Raw genomic sequence first — 21013 nt, forward strand, 5'->3', positions numbered from 1 at the left:
TAAAAGGAAGCATGGCATGGTGTTAAGAAAATGGGCCTTGAATTTTCACAAGACTGTGTTGAAATTCCAGCTTTGTGCTTTAAAATTTTGTGGCCTGGGGGACCTCTCTTTTCATCTGTTTCTTCTTATGAAGGCAATACTACTATTCCACTATCCTAAAGAAGACATTGATGCATTTAAAGATTCTACAACTTTCCAAAAGTTGCAAGTTTACATTCATATAAAGTATTAAACCGAAGGTTAATAGCTGAGTAATTTTGACCATACTAATTATGTTCTATGAGATGGGGAGGAAATACCTACATTCTTTAAATTTAAAATAAAATAAGACATGAAAGTACCTACCAGAAAGCCTGACACAGAATAGGAGCATGATATATATATCTATATCCTGTCTTCTCCCCTCCTTACAACAAACCCAAGCAAGATGTTGTTTGTGCAGTGCCCTCCACTGAACATGTTTATTCCTGATAGAGGTTCTGGGATTTACATAAGATAGCAGAGAAGTTGTTAAGGAAAATCATAGTAATAACTCAATGGCGCAGGGTGAAAAAGGGAGTCTCAGAGCCTCAACATTTTTTTAAAGATTTGATTTATTTATTTAACAGAGAGAGAATGAGCAGGATGAAGGGCCAGAGGGAGAGGGAGAGGCAGACTCCCCGCTGAACAGGTAACCTGACATGGGGCTCGATCCCAGGACCCCGAGATCCTGACCCCAGCCGAAGGCTGATGTTGAACCCACTGAGCCACCCAGGTGCCTCTCAGAGCCTCAACTTTTCTTTTTTTTAAAAGATTTTATTTATTTATTTGACAGACGGAGATCACAAGCAGGCAGAGAGGCAGGCAGAGAGAGAGGGGGAAGCGGGCTCGCCGCTGAGCAGAGAGCCCAATGTGGGGTTCGATCCCAGGACCCTGAGATCATGACCTGAGCCGAAGGCAGAGGCTTAACCCACTGAGCCACCCAGGCGCCCCAAGAACCTCAACTTTTGAAAACGCTTTCTAGCCATATGTATATGGACTCCTTGACACCAGGGTCTCTTTTACCCACGGTGAGGGCAACCTGGCTCCCAGCACAGCATCACAGCTGCTGCTTCTTTGAGTTCTTTGCCAGCCTATCAGCTCCAAATTCAGCCACCATTCTCTTTTGTGAAAATATGAAGAAATCCTTTTTCTCTTGCTATCTAGCTTAATGTTAAATCTTTGTCAGACATTGCAGGAAAGAAGGAGTCACTCCTGCTTTGAGTGTGCTCTCTCAGCTGACTCTCTCAGTGATTCCTGCATCACTCCCGGCCCTGTCAGTCACACTTTTCCTTGTGCCTGGCCTTTGTGGGGCAGAGATTTGCTCGTCCCTGGCTCTGGGAATATGCACGGCTCCTGACCACTACAGCCTGGAGCACACCAGCAGCCATTAGCCTTCAGCAGCCTACTGCTTTCCCAAGTGATCCCCTCGAGGGATTTTGTAGCACAGCACCCCCAGAAAGTCATTTTCCCTGGAGAGCAGATCGGTATGCCCCACAGAAACTTAGCCGCCCCCCCTGTGAGCCTTGACCATGCCCTTCAACCAAGGACTAGATCTCAGCCCTGGGGGTTTGGGTGGGAGGGTCTTGCTCTGCCCCCGCTATTGGAGTTCTATAGATAGTGGTTCCCCCTCATAGCTGTGATTCATGTGTTCTTCAGAGTTCTTTTTATTTCTTATGAGCTAATTCTTCATTACTTCAATCCCTTGTTATAGCTATTAATTCTATTAGATTTTTCCTATGCAAATTACAGTTCCTATTTTGCCATTGGACTCTTGCTGATGGAGGTTCTCACGTTTGCCATTACATAAGTAATGTTTAAAAAGGTCTCATGACCAAGGTGCTGGGGTGGCTCAGTCTGTTGAATGTCCAACTCGGTTTTGGCTCAGGTCATGATCTACGGGTTATGAGATTGAGCCCTGCACTGGGCTCTGCACTAGGCATGGAGCTTGCTTAAGATTCTCTCTCTCTCCCCCCACCACCGTGTATGTATATGTATGTGTGTTTACACACACACACACACACACACACACACACACACACATATATTTGAGGAAAAAAATAAAAATAAAAAGAGGTCTCAGGACCAAAATCCTGGGCTGGTAGAAAACAGTTAGGCTCACAGCAAAGCCACAAAGCAAAATAGTTAATCCTAGATATTACTAGCAGTTTCTATGACTCCCTCAATGCAGTGACTTTCTAGCTTCTTGGGGAAAAGGAGAGAATTGAATTCTGTTTCTCAGGATGATTAGAATGTTCTTTGCCTAGTTTATGTTTCAACACTAACTTACCTTGATCTGCTTCCTTGGTTTTTGTTTGTTTGTTTGTTTTAAGATTTATCCATCCATTTGAGAGACACAGAGAGAGAGAGAGAGTACGGTGGGGTGGGGAAGGATAGAGAGAGAGAATCTCAAGCAGAATCCCCACTGAGCACAGAGCCCTACACAGGGCTTGATCCCAGACCCTGAGATCATGACCTGAGATGAAATCAAGAGTCAGACTCTCAACTGGCTGAGCCACCAAGGTGCCCAGATCTGCTGCTTTGTTAAAAGGGAGGAAGTTAGCAGGAAACTACAAACAAAAACTCAATGGCCCAAGGGTATTAAGGCACACTCTCTGGGCTCTATAATTCCAGCTGGCCATGTCTTTTGGCCACTGAGAAAATCTGGCTTTGCATTTCAGTAAAATCTTGAAATTAAATTACTTTCAGCTAATTTTAAAGTTGGAAAATTTTGTCATACAGAGTGAGTAAATCATTGTAAAATGCTCTAAGTACCTCCTAGTTTTCATTTCTGTGGCATTGAAATAATCCATATAGATTTTCCTGGCTCTTCCAGGAGTGAATATGCCAATGTACTCTGATTAAATCATTGGAAAATGTAAGGAAAATCCCTTCGTTTGGAAATAAGTTTATTGGGGCAAATTGTCATCATAAGAGATCTGTAGGGATTTTGTATTTAGAAAAGCAAAGTAAAAATAAAAAATTGTTTCATTCTCTCTTTAAATTCTAAGCCCATCATCCTATGTAGTCTCAAGGAACGATTAAATAGAAAATACAGAAATGTATGATTTTCCAGATAAAAACTTGATAGGGCTAGATAGAACAAGGGCAGGGCCTTCTGTTTCTGAATACCCACTTTAGTGTAAAATACTGAGTCACTATTGGAGGAATATGTATGGTAACTCAATTAAGACCATTACCATTTATTTGATAGTGATATTTTCTTTCAGTTGGAGGATTGGAGTATAATTTAAACTTTAGAAAGTTTAAATTCCAGCTCCTCTATCATTATATGACCTATTTCCTTCCCAAATATTTTTAATTAGAAAATTTCAAAATTCATCATATAATATCTAGGTTTTTCCCTGTGCCCATCCCATTCTCTCAATGCAATATTGGATCTGCTTTGAAAATTAAAAAAAAGGGCTCTTTCAGGCCACATTACCACTAGTAAGAACATTTTTAAACAAGATAAAGCAAGCACAGCTAAATTTCAATATAAGGGTTATTTAGTGCAAGAACCCAGGCTTGCAATCTTGAAAAGAGCAAGGTCCAACAAGCTATTGAGTTATTTTAAAAATGTTAAATTATATGACTATCTCTTCCTTATGAAGGAACAAATGCACATAAAGTATTTTTAGATTTAAATTTGAAGTAATGATTTTTTTAAGATTTTGTTTATTTATTTGACAGAGAGAGAGAGAGAGAGAGAGAGAGAGAGATCACAAGTAGGCAGAGAGAATGGAAGGGAAGCAGGCTCCCCGCCTAGCAGAGAGCCCAATGTAGGGCTCGATCCCAGGACCCTGGGATCATGACCTGAGCCGAAGGCAGAGGCTTTAACCCACTGAGCCACCCAGGTGCCCCCGAAGTAATGATTTTTTAAGTTTAAGTGCTTAAAAAGATAAACCCTTAGCTACTGCTTTTTTAATATTTATTCACATAAGTCCTTTATATATATGACCTCACTAAATATGATTTCTATTTTAACAGTTTAATGAGGCTCAGAGAGGTTAAGAAATTTCCCGAAAAACCTATAGCTGGGAAGTGGTAAGAATGATATCTGACACAGAAATATCTAAAAAATATGCACATCCCCACTATCCCACATTGATTTTTTAATTTTTTACTTTTTTTCATTCCATTGTCAACATGGATCCTTTAGGACCATAGTGATTGACTCTGTACTTTGGGGGAAGTTGCTTTTTCTTGAGGAAGGTGTTTAAATTTTAAAGCAATGAAATTAGAATACAAAGAGTTCAGGGGTGCCTAGGTGGCTCAGTTGGTTAAGTGTCTGATCTTGATTTTAGTTCATGTCAGGTCATGATCATCAGGGTCAAGGGACTGAGCCCCGCTTTGGGCTCCACACTCAGAGTGAGGGTCTACTTGTCCCTTTCCCTCTGTTCTTCCCCTGCTCTTTCTCTTTCTCTCTCTCTTCCTCCTTACCTCTAAAATAAACATATAAATAATTTTTTTTTTTAAATAGAATTTTAATTACTACTCCCCCTCCCCCACTTTTTAGCTTACTTTTCAATCAGCTTATCTAGCTTGGTAATCACACAAATGTGTAGATGTGTAGTCTATACTAGAAAAATCTGACAAATCTCTCTCTTCTTTAGAGGAGCATTTCCAGTTCATCATTTTAAAAAGTTAATACATGCTTTCATTTTACGTTAAAAAATATTCCTGTTTTAAGATATATTGACTTTTCTAATGCAGCTTTGAGCCCTGCTTGAAACAGTCATTGCCTGGAAGCCTTAAGAAGTTTTAATGCAACTTCCAAATGGGTCTCACCCTACTAGGGAGTAGTTTTGGCACTGGGAGAATTTGGCATAAGAGATTTCGTCAGAGTCCCAGCTCAGGAAGTCAATTAGCTTGGAAAGACGAAACATCTGAAAATGTAAATTATTATTTCAGTTGCAACTCTATGTGTTACATGTGTAGAAATGCAAAAAAACATTTGTTCAAAAGATTTATCGTGAGCTGCCACACTGGACAGCATGAACACTTAGATATGCTTACATAAACACATGAGTCACTTTTTACAAAATACAACTTTCCATGTAAGCAAGCTATTGATGAATGTGGAGTCCAAGACACTTTCTCTTTGGCTGTTGTAAAATTTTCTACAAATGATAAGAAAGAACATCTTTAAATGCAATAAGTTCAAGAAAATAACTTGTCACCGAGGGGAGTGGAAGCCAAGGGGTCCCAACATCCCTCACTCCCATGTCCTAATGCAGGCACGTTTGCCAGAAAGCCTTCACTGTCTGAGGTGAGTCAAGGGTCTTGAGGGCTGCCTCCAGTTTAGTGAAAGAAAGGCATAGCTTCTTCCTGACACCTTCTGAGGTTGGCAGTGTTTAAATATCTTTTATCTTAGAATTTGGAGATTTTTCCCCCTAAATCAGAATAGAGAATGAGATGCAAAGTAGCTGGTGTTTTGGGAATGTCCACTCTGTGGGTCTAATTCCAGGTGACTCATGTTTCTGCCTCTTTCAAAACAAGTTATTAGCTGTATGTATTAGTTGAATTAAGAAAGATGGGAAAATTTTGTTGTTTTTCAAAATCTTTAATCTATGGTTCTTTCTGGAACTTTCTGGAACTAAGGACTCCCCAACAAATATCACTCAAAGCCTGATATCAATTGCAGCTTAAGCGAAAAGCTCTCCGGCCCCACCCTATCCTCTAACCCCTGGAATAATTTCTTTTTTTTTTTTTTAAGATTTTATTTATTTATTTGACAGAGAGAGATCACAAGTAGGCAGAGAGGCAGGCAGACAGAGAGGAGGAAACAGGCTCCCTTCTGAGCAGAGAGCCCGATGCGGGGCTCAATTTCAGGACCCTGGGATCATGACCTGAGCTGAAGGCAGAAGCTTTAACCCACTGAGCCACCAGGAGCCCCACCCTGGAATAATTTCTTTATGGTTCTTTCCTCCCGCAAGCTCTGCCCTGCTTGCTTCTTTGTTCCCTTTCTAGTCTCTGTTTAGGATATATTTGCATTTGAGCATACTAGTTTGTAATTATTTGTCATTCTATCTGCCCTTCTCCCCCACTGGGCTATGAGGTCCCCAAAGGCATGGACTTTGTCTTAATACATTTTTAAAAAGCCAATCCCTAGTACTAGGATTGCCACAGAGATAGTCACTTAATAAATATTGGTGGGATATTGAAAACCTGAATTAATTAACTAATTAAGCATCTAAGGATAACGTTAGGATAATTTATGATACAAATTTGATGATTCTAGACTTCTTTTAGAGGAGAATTCTGTATTTTGTTTAGGTAGAATATTTCTTTTTTTTTTTTTTTTTTGGGTAGAATATTTCTAATAAAGATTATCTTCTGGCTAAATGCAATTACCTTTCCAAACACAGACAGTCCTGGACTTAATGATGGTCCAACTTACTATTTCTTGGCTTCACAGTAGTGTGAAAGCTATACGCATTCAGGAGAAATCGTGTTTTGAATTTTGAATTCGGGTCTTTTCCATGGCTGGAGATACGTGGTGTGATCCTCTCTTGCGAACCAGGATGGTGGTTGTGGCTGCAGGTCCTGTTGGCTACATGATCACAAGGATGAACAACATATATACTTGCCGATCATTCTGGGCCCATACAACTACTCTGTTCTTCATTTTCAGCACAGTTTTCAATAAACTACACTTTATCATAAATTAGGCATTATCTTAGATGATTTTGCCTAACTGTGGGCTAATGGAAGTGTTCTGAGCACATTGAAGTTAGTGCCAGGCTAAGCTATGATGTTTAGTAGGTTAGGTATAGGAAAGGCATTTTTTCATTGATTTATTTTCAACTTACGAAGGGCTTATCCAGACATAAACCCCAACATAAGTCAAGGAAGATCTGTTTTACCATTTTTTTCCAAATAAAATTTGACTTATTATAAATGCACAACAACATATAATAAGAATTTTTTAAATAGAGAAAAAGTCACATAATTCAACAACCTAACAGCATTTCTACCAATATTCTTATGGGATATATTCTTGCATTTTTGTCATAAAAATATTTTTATTGAATTACTGCAGACACAAATAACTATAACCATAATTGAATAAATGGTGAGAAAAATGCTAAGCAGTAATTAATAACATTGCCAGAATTGTCCTTTACCATATGGAAATTAACAGTTAAATGTTGACCTTAGTTGATATATGTGTACTTAAGATACATTATTAGGAACATCTTAGTTTTTTTTTAAGCATTGTATTTTTTCCAATCTAAAAGAAATTCATCATTGAAAATGTGAAATGTGACAAATTAGTATAAAAGAAACCAGAAGACACAGAAATGAGTAAGCATGTAGACAGAGACAATTACAATTAATATTGTATAACTTTTCTCTCATACTGTATATATTTTAAAATAAAAATTGGTATTGTATGGAAAACAAATTTTTTTGTCAGTTAACATTAAATACTAAACCTTTTTACCATATCATTAAAGATTCTTAGAAAAAACTATGCTTTCATACTATTTTATTATTTAAAAATATTTGTAGTTTTACTACCCTTCTAGTTTAGTCTTTTTTCAGATCTGATTTTTTACTATACATAAATAGTTTGGAATATATCTTCCATCCTACATAAACCCTTGAATGGATTTGTGACTATTTCCGTTATCAATATCCATATATTCCACAATCTGCCCGATTCTCCACTGTTAGTCTGAAGTTTCAGAGCTGGACATTGTTAGTGCTTATTAATAACAGGTTCTCCTTCCTCTCTGAGCCCATGGAAATCTGGGCTTTTCTGCTTCCATGTAGGTAGGTGGAGCCCTGTGGCCGTATCTAGCCAATAATATGGAAGCGAAAGATTTGATTTAGCTTTGCATAGTTCTCTCTTTCTCTTTTACTCTGCTGTGGCAAATCTTGGAGACTTGTCCTAAAGGAGGGCCAGTTTAAGAAAGGGGAGCCTCTGTTACTCTTGTTTCTGAATCGCTGTGAGAAGCAGAGCCTTCTGCTAGCTCATGCTAAACATAAGATAATCAGAGAGAAATACCCTGGCATTTTCGCTGCAGTGTAACTTAGTTTATACTGGTAAATACAATAACAGCTAGAAACAGACTCATAAAAATACAACTGTTGAATGAAATAAATAATAATTTGAAAAAAGTTAAAAAGTTGAAGTGATTGAAATTTTTTTTAATGTTGTAGAATGCCTTGAAAGAAAGCACAGTAATGGCTGAGGCTTCATTTTATCCAGTGGAGAAATAGCTCTAATATAAGCCAAAGATACAAAAAGAAGCCATGCAGGAAAAGACAAGAAGTTTTAAAACAAAATCAAAAGCATTAATGTGTGAATATCAGAATTCCCGGAGGGTAATAAATGATGGATAGAAGGAAAGAGTAATTAAACAAAAAAACAGGGGGAAATCCTTACAGTAAAAAAGTTCTTACATCACAGATTAAAAAGAATAAGGGAAAACCATACATGCACAAATAACCAGATATACTTTGGTAAAACTGCTGAATTCCAAAATTAAGTAATGATGGCCTCAAAAAATTAAAAATGATATTATTATATAATCCAGAAATTTCACTTCTAGGTAGATTGAAAAGAATTGAGAGCAGAGTCTCAAAGAGATATTTGTACAGCCATGTTCAGAACAGCATTATTCACAATTGCTAAAATGTGGAAGCAGCCAAAGTGTCCATCAACAGATGAACGGATGAGGAAAATGTGAGATATACATACAATGGAATGTTATTCAGCCTTAAAAAGGAAGGAAATTCTGACATATGTTGTAACATGATGAACCTTGAGGACCTTATGCTAAGTGAAGTAAGTCAGTCACAGAAAAACCCAAAAAACAAAAAGCAAATACTCATGATTTCACATATGCGCAATATTTAGAGGAGTCAAAATCATAGAGGCCCAAAGTAGAATTGTGGTTGCCAGGGGCAACAGGGAGCATGGAGGGAGAAATTATTGTTTGATGAGTACAAAGTTTTAGTTTTATAAGATGGAACTTGTCCAGCAGATGGATGGTGATGATAGTTGTGTAGCAATAAGAGTGTACTTATTGTACTGAGCTATATGTACACTTAAACATGGTGAGATAGTAAATTTTAGGCTATACATATTTTATCACAATAAATGAAATGAACATATGGAGATGCTGCCATTCATATAAAATGCATGTATATGTAAAAATTCTAGAAAAAAATAGCAGTTCTATATTACTGACTTGTAGGAATAGCTATGATATATTGTCAAGCAGAAAAAGTAATTGGCTGACTAATACATATAATATAATTGAATTTTAATGAAAAACAATTGGGAGTATTTTAATATATCTATAAATATTAAGGTGGTAAAGGATTGATTCATGTTGCATTTGTATATATATATAACATAATTTTCTTCAACAACAACTAACTACTATCATAATTTTAAAAACTAAATACAGAAAGTGTAAAAAAATTAATTTGGCAAGGCCATATTACATATTACAGTAAGAGCTGTAAACCACTGCCTTTCCCATTTGGTGAATGTATTTCCCCAGTTTGAATTATATCTTTTAATTGTGTGATGGTATAGAAGTTATTTAATAAAATTATATGTACTACATATATTATTATCTTAAGTATATATTATTATCGAAAGTCACTTCTATTATGTTACTTCTGTTATTATGTATTACATTAATGTATATAATACCACACACTTGCACAACACACACACACACGCATATATATATACACACATATCTTTTTACATTAAGTGTTGCCATGTTATCTATTTATCTATTCAGGATTTTTTGTTTTTTTTAAAATGGAACAAGAAATTAAAAACACCTGTACAATGACTTAAGTGAAGAACTCCTATGATTATTCCTCTTATGGTGGGATAATTGTGGTTCTGGCCCAGATTCATTCTCATTTTTCCAATATTCATGTCTCAAGCTGACAAAAGGCCTAAACTGTATGATTTGGATTGCCCAATGGTACAATAAGAGCAAACACGTGAACAGACTTGAAAGGCACTTGTGCATTAAGGCTTATCTTCCTGAAGCTTTTGGCACCTTGAAGCCTCATGTACACCTTGGGCTAGCACGTGGAGGATAAAAGATCAAGACCATCCAGAGAGGGGCTCCTGTCATCTGGACTGTCTTCAGTCAACTCACCCACAAATTGTGGCTACATAAACAAGCCCAAGATCGGTCAACTTGACCCAGGAGAAATGTTACTGAGTCCAAATCAAATTATTGACATGCAGAATAATTTGCTAAATAATTGGTTGTTGTTTTAATGTATAACATTTTTGTTGGTTTATTACACAGGGAAATTTAAATGATACAATTCCACCCAATAGACACACCCATACAGACATACACACGTTCTCTTTGACATTTGCCTTAAAGATACCAAATTCAACTAAAGTTTCCTTTAGTTTCCTTTATCTAGTTTTTATCTAGTTTATCTAGTTTTCATTGAAACAACAATTTGCTTTTTCTGTTGATATTTTGAACTTTTATAAAACCTTAATTACATTATATAAGTATAATAGCAGGTACAACTACCTGCTATTACTACTCACAATATAAGCAGGTTTGAGAAAAGAAACAACTGATTCGTGGTAATCATAGAACTCATGAAGGGCTGTTTAGCGAAATAAGTCAATCGGAGAAAGACAACTATCATATGATCTCCCTGATATGAGGGAGAGGAGATGCAACATGGGGGGTTGAGGGGGTAGGAGAAGAATAAATGAAACAAGATGGGATTGGGAGGGAGAGAAACCATAAGTGACTCTTAATCTCACAAAACAAACTGAGGGTTGATGGGGGGAGGGGGGTTGGGAGAGGGTGGGTGGGGTTATGGATATTGGGGAGGGTATGTGCTATGGTGAGTGCTGTGAAGTGTGTAAACCTGGCGATTCGCAGACCTGTACCCCTGGGGATAAAAATATATGTTTATAAAATTAAAAAAAAAAAAAGAACTAATGAAGGGAGGAGAGAAGTATAAGATGAACTACAGAGTGACCTAGGTGTGAGCTTCCCTCATGTTGCTGGCATCAGTATGTGGATGTATCCTGGACTATGGTAGCCCTTTATGAGGTCTATTGGGCTAAGACAGCATTTCCTGTCCATCTTCACTGTATGCCCTGACTTCTTAAAATCTTAAAGTCATTATCTCCCTTCCTCCAACCAGGGAATGGGTTTTCTTCATGACTTCAAGATGATCAGGATCCCATTCATAATATATATTAAATCAATATGGATTTATGCATGTAAATATAATGTTAAAATATTAAATTAAAAATTTGAGGGATACATAATCTTACTGTATTCCAAAACATTTAACACCATGGTTCATTAAGTTGCTATTACTCATAATAATAAGACACTTCCATTGAAAATTCTTAATATATCCTGAAATAAAAATATCCATAATCCTAAACACTAAACAGAATCAACCCAAGGAATCCTATTAAGTCCCTTTATTTATATTATTAAGAACATGTACCATAAAGCTGCTATAACAAACAATACCAAAATGTCAGTGACTCAAAATAGTAGAAGTACCATTAATAATAGAATAATAATATTAGTAGTAATAATAGTATAATAATATTAATAATGGAAGTATTTTTCTTGCCAATGTGAAATAGTCTAATTCTTGTTGGCCTTAGTTTCTGTTCCATGAAGTCATTTTGGGGCCCAGATATCTTCCAACTTAAGGAACGGCAACCATCGCACTTGGTCTCTAAAATCCCTATGGAAAAAAGAAGTAGGAGAGAAGATTTTGCGAAGTCCTTGACTGTCTCAATCTAGAAGTGATACATGACACTTCTACTCACATTCTATGGTCAAACACTAGTACTGGGGACTGATCTTTTCTAAATTAGAGCCAGGAAAAGTGATTTGCCTGTGTGCCCAGAAGGGGAAGCAAGAATGGTGACCATCCATCCAGTCTCTGTCACATTTTTTTTCATTCTACAAACTTGAGTATATCAAATTTGTCTTCTAATTGAATGGAGAATTGAAACAAAGGATTGAAGTCAGTAGCAAAGTAGTGGTTCTCACAGAAGTTAAAGTGGCCTGGGGATATGGCTACAGCATATGGTCTTATCTTCAATCTAGTGCTTTAAGATATTTGAACATATTGATGGCCTTCTTTAGAGTTCAGATTCCTTTTTATACTGGAAATAAGGAATTAATCAATTTCCAATTTTAAACAGAGATAGGCAAATTGTTCTAGGAATGCTCCGGGATGATGTTGGTGACTGGGAAAGGACTAAGACAGGACCTCAGTTTGGCTCTGTGACCCTCCAGATCACTTTCTCACATATCTCCTGACACCCTGGGCAAAAATTCAATATTCTGGTTTATTAAGAACAGATTTTTTTTCCTTTCTGTTCATATTTCTTCCCAACTTCAAAGTCATAAAGGAAGAGACTTATAGGCATGAGATATATATATAAAACATGTTCTTAATTTTATTCATTCAACATCCATGCAGTGTTTATTAGTGAGTCTGTTTAATTTATGTGGCTTTTATTGAGAATATACTTTGTGATAAGCTCTATATTGAGACAGGGGAATAGAGATAAATAAGGTTTAAAGGAGTTAGAGACAAACCTATCTATTCACTCATTGAACAAAGATTTAATGAGCTTCTACTTATGAATCGGACACTGGGCTCTTATGAAACTGGTCAGAGGAGACAGTTCATGAAATAAATACATCAATAACATTGGAGAGTAAAAAGTGCTATGAAGGAAAACAAAAGCAAAACAGTGGTGGGAGGCTAACTGGATTAGGTGAAAAGTCTCACTGGTACTTGAGTTAAAAGAGGAAGGCACTCTTGCCAAGTTCAATAGCCAAAGAGATCATTCCATTAAGGAAAAAATCAGGAATGGGTTAAGTAAGCTCAAGAAAGAAAGGAAGCCAGGGAAGCTGGACATGCATGCTTGAGGGAAGCTGGGAAAATTGATGCTTCAGTGAAGGGGTAGGTTCTCTCCCTCCCCTAACTGTTATTCCCTATCCTCTTACCCAAGTCCCCATGGAGACCTGAATGCTTCTGGGTAAGAATTTTTTAGACTATATTAGTTTGCTAGGGCTGTGTGATAGTTAATTCTATGTGTTAACCTGAGAGAGCTAAGGGATGCCCAGATAGCTGGTCAAATGATTATTGTTGTGTGTGTGTCTATAAAAGTGTCCCTGAAAGAGATTCATATTTCAATCAGTAGACTGAGTAAAGTAGATTGCTCTCACCATCACTAGGGGGTATCATCCAGTATGTTGAGGGCCTGAATACAACAAAAATGTGGAGGAAGAGAGAATTCACTCTCTCTGCTTGAGCGGAGACACCCATCTTCTCCTTCAGACGTGGGTACTCATGGTTCTCAGGCTTTCACATTCAGACCAGGACTTACACCATCAGCCCTTACCCTCTATTCTCCCATTCTCAGACCTTTGGACTTAGACTGAATGACAGCACTGGCTTTCCCATTTCTCCAGCTTGTACGTGACAGATCATGGGACTTCTCCTCCTCTAAAATCATGTAAGCCAATTCCTATAATAAAATCTCCTCTTATCTGTCTATCTCATATTGGTTCTCCCTGTGTCCTCACATAGTCACCATACTGTGTATGTTCTCTGTACCCTAATCTACTCTTCTTGTAGGGATGCCAGTTGGAGAGAATTATGGAGTACTGATATGGTCTCATTTTACATTAACTTCCTTGCTAAAGGCTCTCTCTCCAAGCACAGTCACATTCTGAGGTACAGGGTGTTAGGACTTCTACATAAGAATTTAAGGGGGAGGGCACAATTCACCCATAACACATACCTTAAATAAAATATACCCATTGAAATTGGGAAACTTAGGTAAATTTAGTAAAATTTAGGAAAATTAGGAAATTTAGGAAAATTAGGTAAGGGCTGGGTCATCAGGGCATCATTGGCTAGGAGACAAAATGTATAAGACAAAATGGGGAACCATTAGGACTTTGTCATAAGATTTTTTTTTTGTAAAGATTTTATTTATTTGTCAGAGAGAGAGGAGAGAGAGCGAGCACAGGCAGACAGAATGGCAGGCAGAGGCAGAGGGAGAAGCAGGCTCCCCGCCAAGCAAGGAGCCCGATGTGGGACTCGATCCCAGGACGCTGGGATCATGACCTGAGCCGAAGGCAGCTGCTTAACCAACTGAGCCACCCAGGCGTCCCGTCATAAGATTTTTTAAGGTCAGTTTATTGTGTAGAGAATGAATTTTCTGATTACATCAAGAAGCATAAGTGATTTGTATTAGGATCATAACAGAGGAGATGGTATGAGATGTTTAGATGCAGGATCTATTTTGAGGTAAAAACCAGCAGAACTAACTGATGGATTAGATGTAGAGAAAGTAGGGGGAAAAGAGGAATCAAGTTGGACACAAATGGCTTATGCCACTGTGGAGTTGATGGATCCCAGCATGGGCTAGATATGTGGTCCCTGGGAAGGAACTTTATCTCTATGACTTTCCACCTCCTCATTTGAAAAATGGAGCTAATATTCTTTCCTCCATAAATTAGTCATAAGGATCAAATTATATTATGCCTATAAAATACCTTGCAAGTGCTTGATATGCAGTAGGTAGGTAGTGGATGGTATTGTCAAGTGTCAGCCCTTCTCAGATGAGGAGGATGTGTTCACAGACCACTGGAGAAATATCTGGTTAAATGTCTAACTGAAAATAACTGATGAAGGGTGCTCTACCCATGTTATAAAAAAGGAAAATCAATGTGGACCAGGATGAGACAACCTTTCCTGGTAGGGTGAATGATGGGGTGAATGTGGAAGACTTGAGAAAAACTCATTTCTGAGGAAAAAGCCCTAATGTTTTAACTGGCTTGCCCAAAGTCAGGGGAAAATAGTGTGTCCTACAGTAGAGAATCCCAGCTCTGCTTTTCCCTAGTAGACCTTGAATTGTGAAGTAAGCTTTCTGGGCTATGGTTGTCTTACAATCACAATGGAAGCTTTACTAGTTGGTCTGTATCTTGGAGCCAGATACTCAATATTTTAAAAAATACCAGATCATTAATTCAAAAATGTCGACATTACTTCATAAGATAATAAAACAAAGTTGCAAATTAATGATGCTAAAGTAAATCATATTTTAAAAATTAATGAATTTCTTAGAACATGGCTAATGATTCATTTACAATTTTGAAAGATGTTTAAAAAGATCTAGGATAAGATCACCATGTTAGTAGCCAACAAATATCACATCATTGCATCTGACAGACTTTTTCTGCAAATTTAAGTATTGTATAATTAATTATCTAGTCACCAGGAAACCATTGCTGGAAATGGTATAATATTAATCACAAATATTTAAGGAAACATAATAATGAAGTACTTACATAAGGATCCAGAATTGTGAAAGAATTAAACTTAACCCACTGCACACATCACCCAACAAAGTACTCTGTTATTTTGTCCCTTTGAAAATGATTTGATTTTTTAGCTTCCTTGACAACTCTCAAACCTAAGGGTCTGAGTGTTAGTCTACTCTCCCCAAGTGCTAACCTGGATCGGGTCCCTTTTTCTCACCTGCCCTTGGCCTGATGATCCAATCAGCCTCCCAATGCAGCATTACATCTTCTAAACTCCAAGTCCACACCAGGGGTCCCCCTCCATTCACTGCTCCTTGGTCCCGGGCCAAGTGTGAGCTGGAGCTTCTGGGCACCAGGGTGAGGCAGAGACATGTAATACGAACCAGACTGGAGGTCAAGTCTTATTTTCCTCTGACTACACACTTGCTGCTTCTCTGAAAACTGCTGCAGGGAGGGTTTTCTCCCTCACCTAATCATTGCCCCCCACCCCTCTCAGCCCAGGTCCCCATGGAGACCTGAATGCTCCTGGCTGAAGCTGGGAAAGCATTTTTCACACCTTAAATAAAATGTGCAGATTGAGGGTGGAAGGATTATTTTCCATTACAATATGAAACATTCTGGCCTTTTTCCCAGAGTTTATAATAGCCCTTGGAAAGGGCCTCACCCCAAAAGTATAGTCCTAGAAACCAGCTAGAAATGAACTGGGAAGTCTGGACTATGGGCTCGCTAGGAAGAGAGAACCCATGTTGATGGGAAGGTTGGAGCACTGGCGTTATTACTCCCTAGACAGGAGGGCAAAGAGCTATTTGTGGGTACAGACTCCATCCGTGTCATTGTTCCTATCCTCAGAGCCCCCAGGGGTTGATATGTTCACCGAGGTTTAACTTGAGGATCCTGGAGCTCTCAAAAATGCTACACACAATGATGAGAAAGGTCTCCATCCATTGGTCCTATCTTTTTAATTATCTTTGATACCAGTTAAAATTCAATTTCCCTGTAGACTAATTACAGTAATAAGCAAACCAAATCCCAGTGATTAAGACTACACAGGTTTATGTCTTGCTTATCCCATAGTGAGATGGTTGTGTAATGGATGTCCTTCCATATGTTTAAGGACCCAGGATCTCTCCATCTTCCAGGGCCTTGGAATCTTCCATCAGATCCTCTTCATTCTGTCTGAAAACCATTCTCTCTGAAGGACTTTGCAGAGGACTTTAGGAACCAGGTGTGGAAGTGTACACTTTACTACACCAACAGAACTATCACATATACTCCAGTATCACATATACTCCAACTTCTGGGCAGTCCACAAAATTTCTATACCACCTGCCAGAGAAGGAGAGGGAACTCCTAGATATAGGGGAGCACATTTCTGACCATATCTTGCTGAAAATAGAAGTGTCACTCTGGGTTGTCATCAATCTTGACATTTCCATTGGAAGTGTCTGAGAAAGGGGTGATATATAGGGAAAGGAGCCTTTGAGGACAGGGGAGAGGAGAGGGAGTCACTGCTCTTTTTTATCTTTCCTGTTCATGGTCATAAGCTTAAAAAATTGGTATAGAATGTATCACCCTGCATTGAGATTACGGGAGAACATTTCTAGTGTCAGTCTTCTAGCAAGACAGAATCTTACATCATGTGAGTGGCATCTCATCAATTTTACCATATTCTATTGTTTGGAAATAAGTCACAGTTCCCACCCACACTCAAGAGAAGGACATTGCACGAGGGTGTGAATATCAGAGGGGCAGGAAACATGGAGGCATCCTTAAGGTTTGTCCTCCATTGGAGCAGATGTCTAATGAGTGAATAGATGGATGAGGAGGAAAGACCACAAAGGAAGAGGCTTGCTATAAGACAACATGCACTTTGTTCTGAATCTTGTTCTTATCACTTATAAAATGACAACCTCATAGGACTATCAGGAAATTTAAGATAGAAAATGTTGGTAAGGGACGTCCGGGTGGCTCAGTCATTAAGCCTCTGCCTCCAGCTCAGGTCATGATCCCAGGGTCCTGGGATCAAGCCCCACATAGGGCGCCCTGCTCTGCAGGAAACCTGCTTCTCCCTCTCCCACTCCCCTTGCTTGTGTCCCCTTTCTCACTGTGTGTCTCTCTGTCAAATAAATAAATAAAATCTTTTAAAAAAAGAAAAAAAAGGATTCTTTAAAAAAGAAGAAAAAAAGAAAACATTGATAAAACATGTAATAAAATACGGGCAAAACAGGGTCCAACAAGCCTTCCTTTGTTTAATTGCTGAGGACTTTGGCAAGTCACTTCTTCAGGCTGAGGCTCAGTTGCTGCCTCTGTAAATGAGCAATTTGGTTCCAGAAGATGTTCTGAGGGGTCACTGCCAACTTGAAGACTCACATCACTGGACAAAACTGACTTGTACAAAGTCTCTCCATAAAAACAAGAACTTGAAAAAAATAAACAAAAGACAAAAGATAAGGGAATTCCCTCTTCTCACTTAATCATGGACTTGAGGGCAATGAATGTATTTCTTCTTGGTCATCCAGTTGGAGACCTTTTGGAAGTTGGATAGGAAAAGATTAGCATTGAAGATCATGTATGAAATAATCAGAGATTAGATCATCTAGCTCATTGTATGTATTACTGACTATCTTTGTCTTATGTCTTTTTTTGAGTAGCTGTTAATAAAATACAAATCCCTTCAACTGCAACAATGGCAACTCTAGCTCCATTGAAAATTAGAGGAATTTCTAACTTCGTCAAAAAATCTAGAAATATAGACATAAAAGCTTACTTGTCTGGTTAATTTGCGTCAGTAGGAATCAGTTACTCTATTTCATTGGGGAGCGGTTGGGGGGAAAACAACTCAGGACCAAGTCACCACTTGGACTGATAACCATGCTGGCCGAGGATAGCCTGCATTTGCTGGATTCTTGTCTGTAAATTTCTCTCTATCCAACACTTTTCTGGGCTCCTCTTTATCACACTCCGAAATTCCTGCATTTCCCCAGCTTTCCTCCTTGCCATCTGTGCTTGGCACCCCAGGAGAATCGAGAGGAAGGCTAACAGAATTACCATTCAGCCTGAGATTGTTTCTCTTTATTCCTTTCTCAAAATGAGGTGTCTGAATGATTGGGAATTGTAGCCAACCCTCTGAACAGAGTCTCCTGGGGGCTTGTTGTCTCTAACGAGTTCTCTATGAACATTTTATTTGTAGGGGCATACTGAAGTGTCTTGATTCCCGTCACAACGCCTCAACCTTCTTAAACTGAAAATATACCTGGAACTTTGTCTTGAATTCTAAACGTCAACCGCCCCCCACCCCAATGCATAATCCCTGAGGCTGCAGGGGTGGAACACTGGCTCATGCTGGAGTGAATGCCTCCTTAAATTCTGTGGCCTGGGTGCCTCACTCACCCACTGGACCCTCATCTTAGCCCTGCTAGACAAGACAGGGAGCTCCCCACTGAACGCTTCACTGAGCTAGATATAAAGATTGTATATTCATTTCCTAGAGTTGGCATAACACATGATCACAAACTTGGTGGCTTAAAACAATAGAAATTTATTGTTTCATGGTTCTGGGAGCAAAAGGTCCAAAACCAAGGTGTCAGCAGGGCCTTGCTTCCTCCAATGGCTCTAGGAGACAAGCCTTCCTTGTTTCTTCCAGCTTTTAGGTATCGTCTGGCTTCTGGTCTTCCTTGGTTTGTGGCAACGTAAGTCCAACCTCTGCTTCTGTTTTCACATGAACTTCCCTGTCTATGTCTTCTCCTCTTCTTACAAGGATGCTTGTTTTTGGGTTTAGGGACCTCCCAGACAACCCAGGATGATCGCATCTTGAGACCCCTAATTTAATCACATCTGTAAGACCCTTTTTACAAATAGGTTCACATTTACAGGTTAGGAGGAGATATATATTTTGGGGAGTTACCATTCAACCCACAACAGATTGGAATCAAGAGGTTGAAATCCAGAAATCCAAACCATGAGACAATCTGAATAGAGTTATTTGTTCAACAAATCTTTGCTGAGTGCTTACTCTGTGCCTAACACTACCAGCTCCAAGTCAGACGAGGACAAAGATGGCAAAGAGGAAGGTGACATGGTTCTGTTCCATACCTCCCCAAAACAATAGCAAAACAAGCAAAACAAACAAACAAACAAAGAAACCCCCACATATATGTGTACATAAAAGTACATTGGATATGGCAAAAAAAAAAAAATCACTATGGCTGAAGTTGGTGAAGTCACACTCTAACATCAGTCTCAGAAACTCATCATTAAATATATATTCAAATTCTTCCCATTCTTAGAGATCCAGCTCAGGTTCACCTCTTCTCCAAAACTCTTCCAAACTCAACTCTGAGTTCACGTGGCTTCCCCAAAATATTGCATTTCTAAGTCGGTTCCTTCCCACCGCTCCTGTCTCAGAATGTGGCCCCACCACCTGATTTTGCAGCAAGTTGGACAGGCTTGTGGTCTCCACTGCCTGGACACCAAAGGCTTCCCTATTATCATCTAGTCCAGCCTGTATGACTTCTTGCCCAAGGCATTCACAACCTCCTGGGTTCTTCCCTCCTTCCACCCTTCTTATTTCTACCATCCATTCTCTGCAAGGCAGTAATTGTGATCTCCACACAAAAACTAAGTCACTTATTTCACTCAGCAGACCTGTACCCCTGGGTCAAATAATACAGTATATGTTAATAAAAATAATTAAAAAAAAAAAAAAAACCACCTATGTCACTCCTGGGCGTCAATCTTTCTAGTGGCTTTTGGCTGCACCTGAAAGAAAACGGAAAGTTCCTACCCTGGCTAAAGGTTTTGTTTTGCTTTTGTGGGGGGAAAGTGGGGCTAGGGGCAGATGGAGAGGGAGAAGAGGGGGAGAGAGAGACTCTTAGGCAGGTGGCAGAGCCTGGGGTGGGGCTCCATCTCAGAACTCTGTGAGATTATGACCTCAGCCAAAATCAAGAGGCAGATACAACTGACTGAGCCATCCAGGCTCAATGCCCATCCTCTGTCTTTTTTTTTTTTTTTTTAAGAGCCAAAAAGTCTTAATATGAGCTCACCTCTACACACCTTTCTGAAGTCATCTTCCACCCTCTCTTCCTGGCAACCTAAGCTCCAGGGACTTTATTTCTGTTTCTTGAAGAAGCAAAGCCAGGCCTTGCCGTATGATGTTTGCAGGTGGTTTCCCTACCTACAAACACTCTCCTGCCTCTCTTTAAGGCTCTTTCGAAACAGTCCTGGCTGGCGTATGTCTTCCTTAGTGGGATTTCTTCTCTGATCACTCAGTCTACATGGCTCCATCTTCACTCACCATCTGCCAAACCACTCTTCTCTATTTCCTTCATCGTTCTAAAGAACGGAACCAATTTTCATTTGCTATTATTTGTTTATTGCCTGTCTTCTTACACTTGTATACACATTTCATGAGAGCTGGGATCTTATCTGTGTTTTTACCATTGTCTCTCCATGCCTAGATGAGCCCCAAACATATAGTAGATGCTCAACAAATACTTGCCCAATGATGAGATGCAAGTGTTAGTTGTGTTTTTTAAATAACAAGCTGTATGAGAAAAAGCATCATCTTACAGTTTTCCACACACAACCTAACACAATTTTAACACATGTAAACGTTTATTTAGCTGTTGGAAAGGAGAACAGGGAACGATGTT

At 38.8% G+C, this 21013-nt stretch overlaps 1 long non-coding RNA gene across 2 annotated transcripts; it reads right to left on the minus strand.

Moving 5' to 3' along the window:
* Positions 1-6346: 6346 nt before the first annotated feature.
* Positions 6347-20218, minus strand: LOC125108240 (uncharacterized). 2 transcript variants are annotated; one of them, XR_007129846.1, is made up of 3 exons: positions 20074-20218; positions 15580-15707; positions 6347-6574 (listed from the first exon to the last, which is right to left on the minus strand). It is a non-coding gene; the product is annotated as an uncharacterized LOC125108240 (long non-coding RNA). The 2 variants fall into 2 exon arrangements; XR_007129845.1 differs by lacking the exon at positions 6347-6574 and adding an exon at positions 11622-11754.
* Positions 20219-21013: the final 795 nt, after the last annotated feature.

Source organism: Lutra lutra, chromosome 9 (genome assembly GCF_902655055.1).
Source record: "Lutra lutra chromosome 9, mLutLut1.2, whole genome shotgun sequence".
Lineage (NCBI taxonomy): Eukaryota > Metazoa > Chordata > Mammalia > Carnivora > Mustelidae > Lutra > Lutra lutra.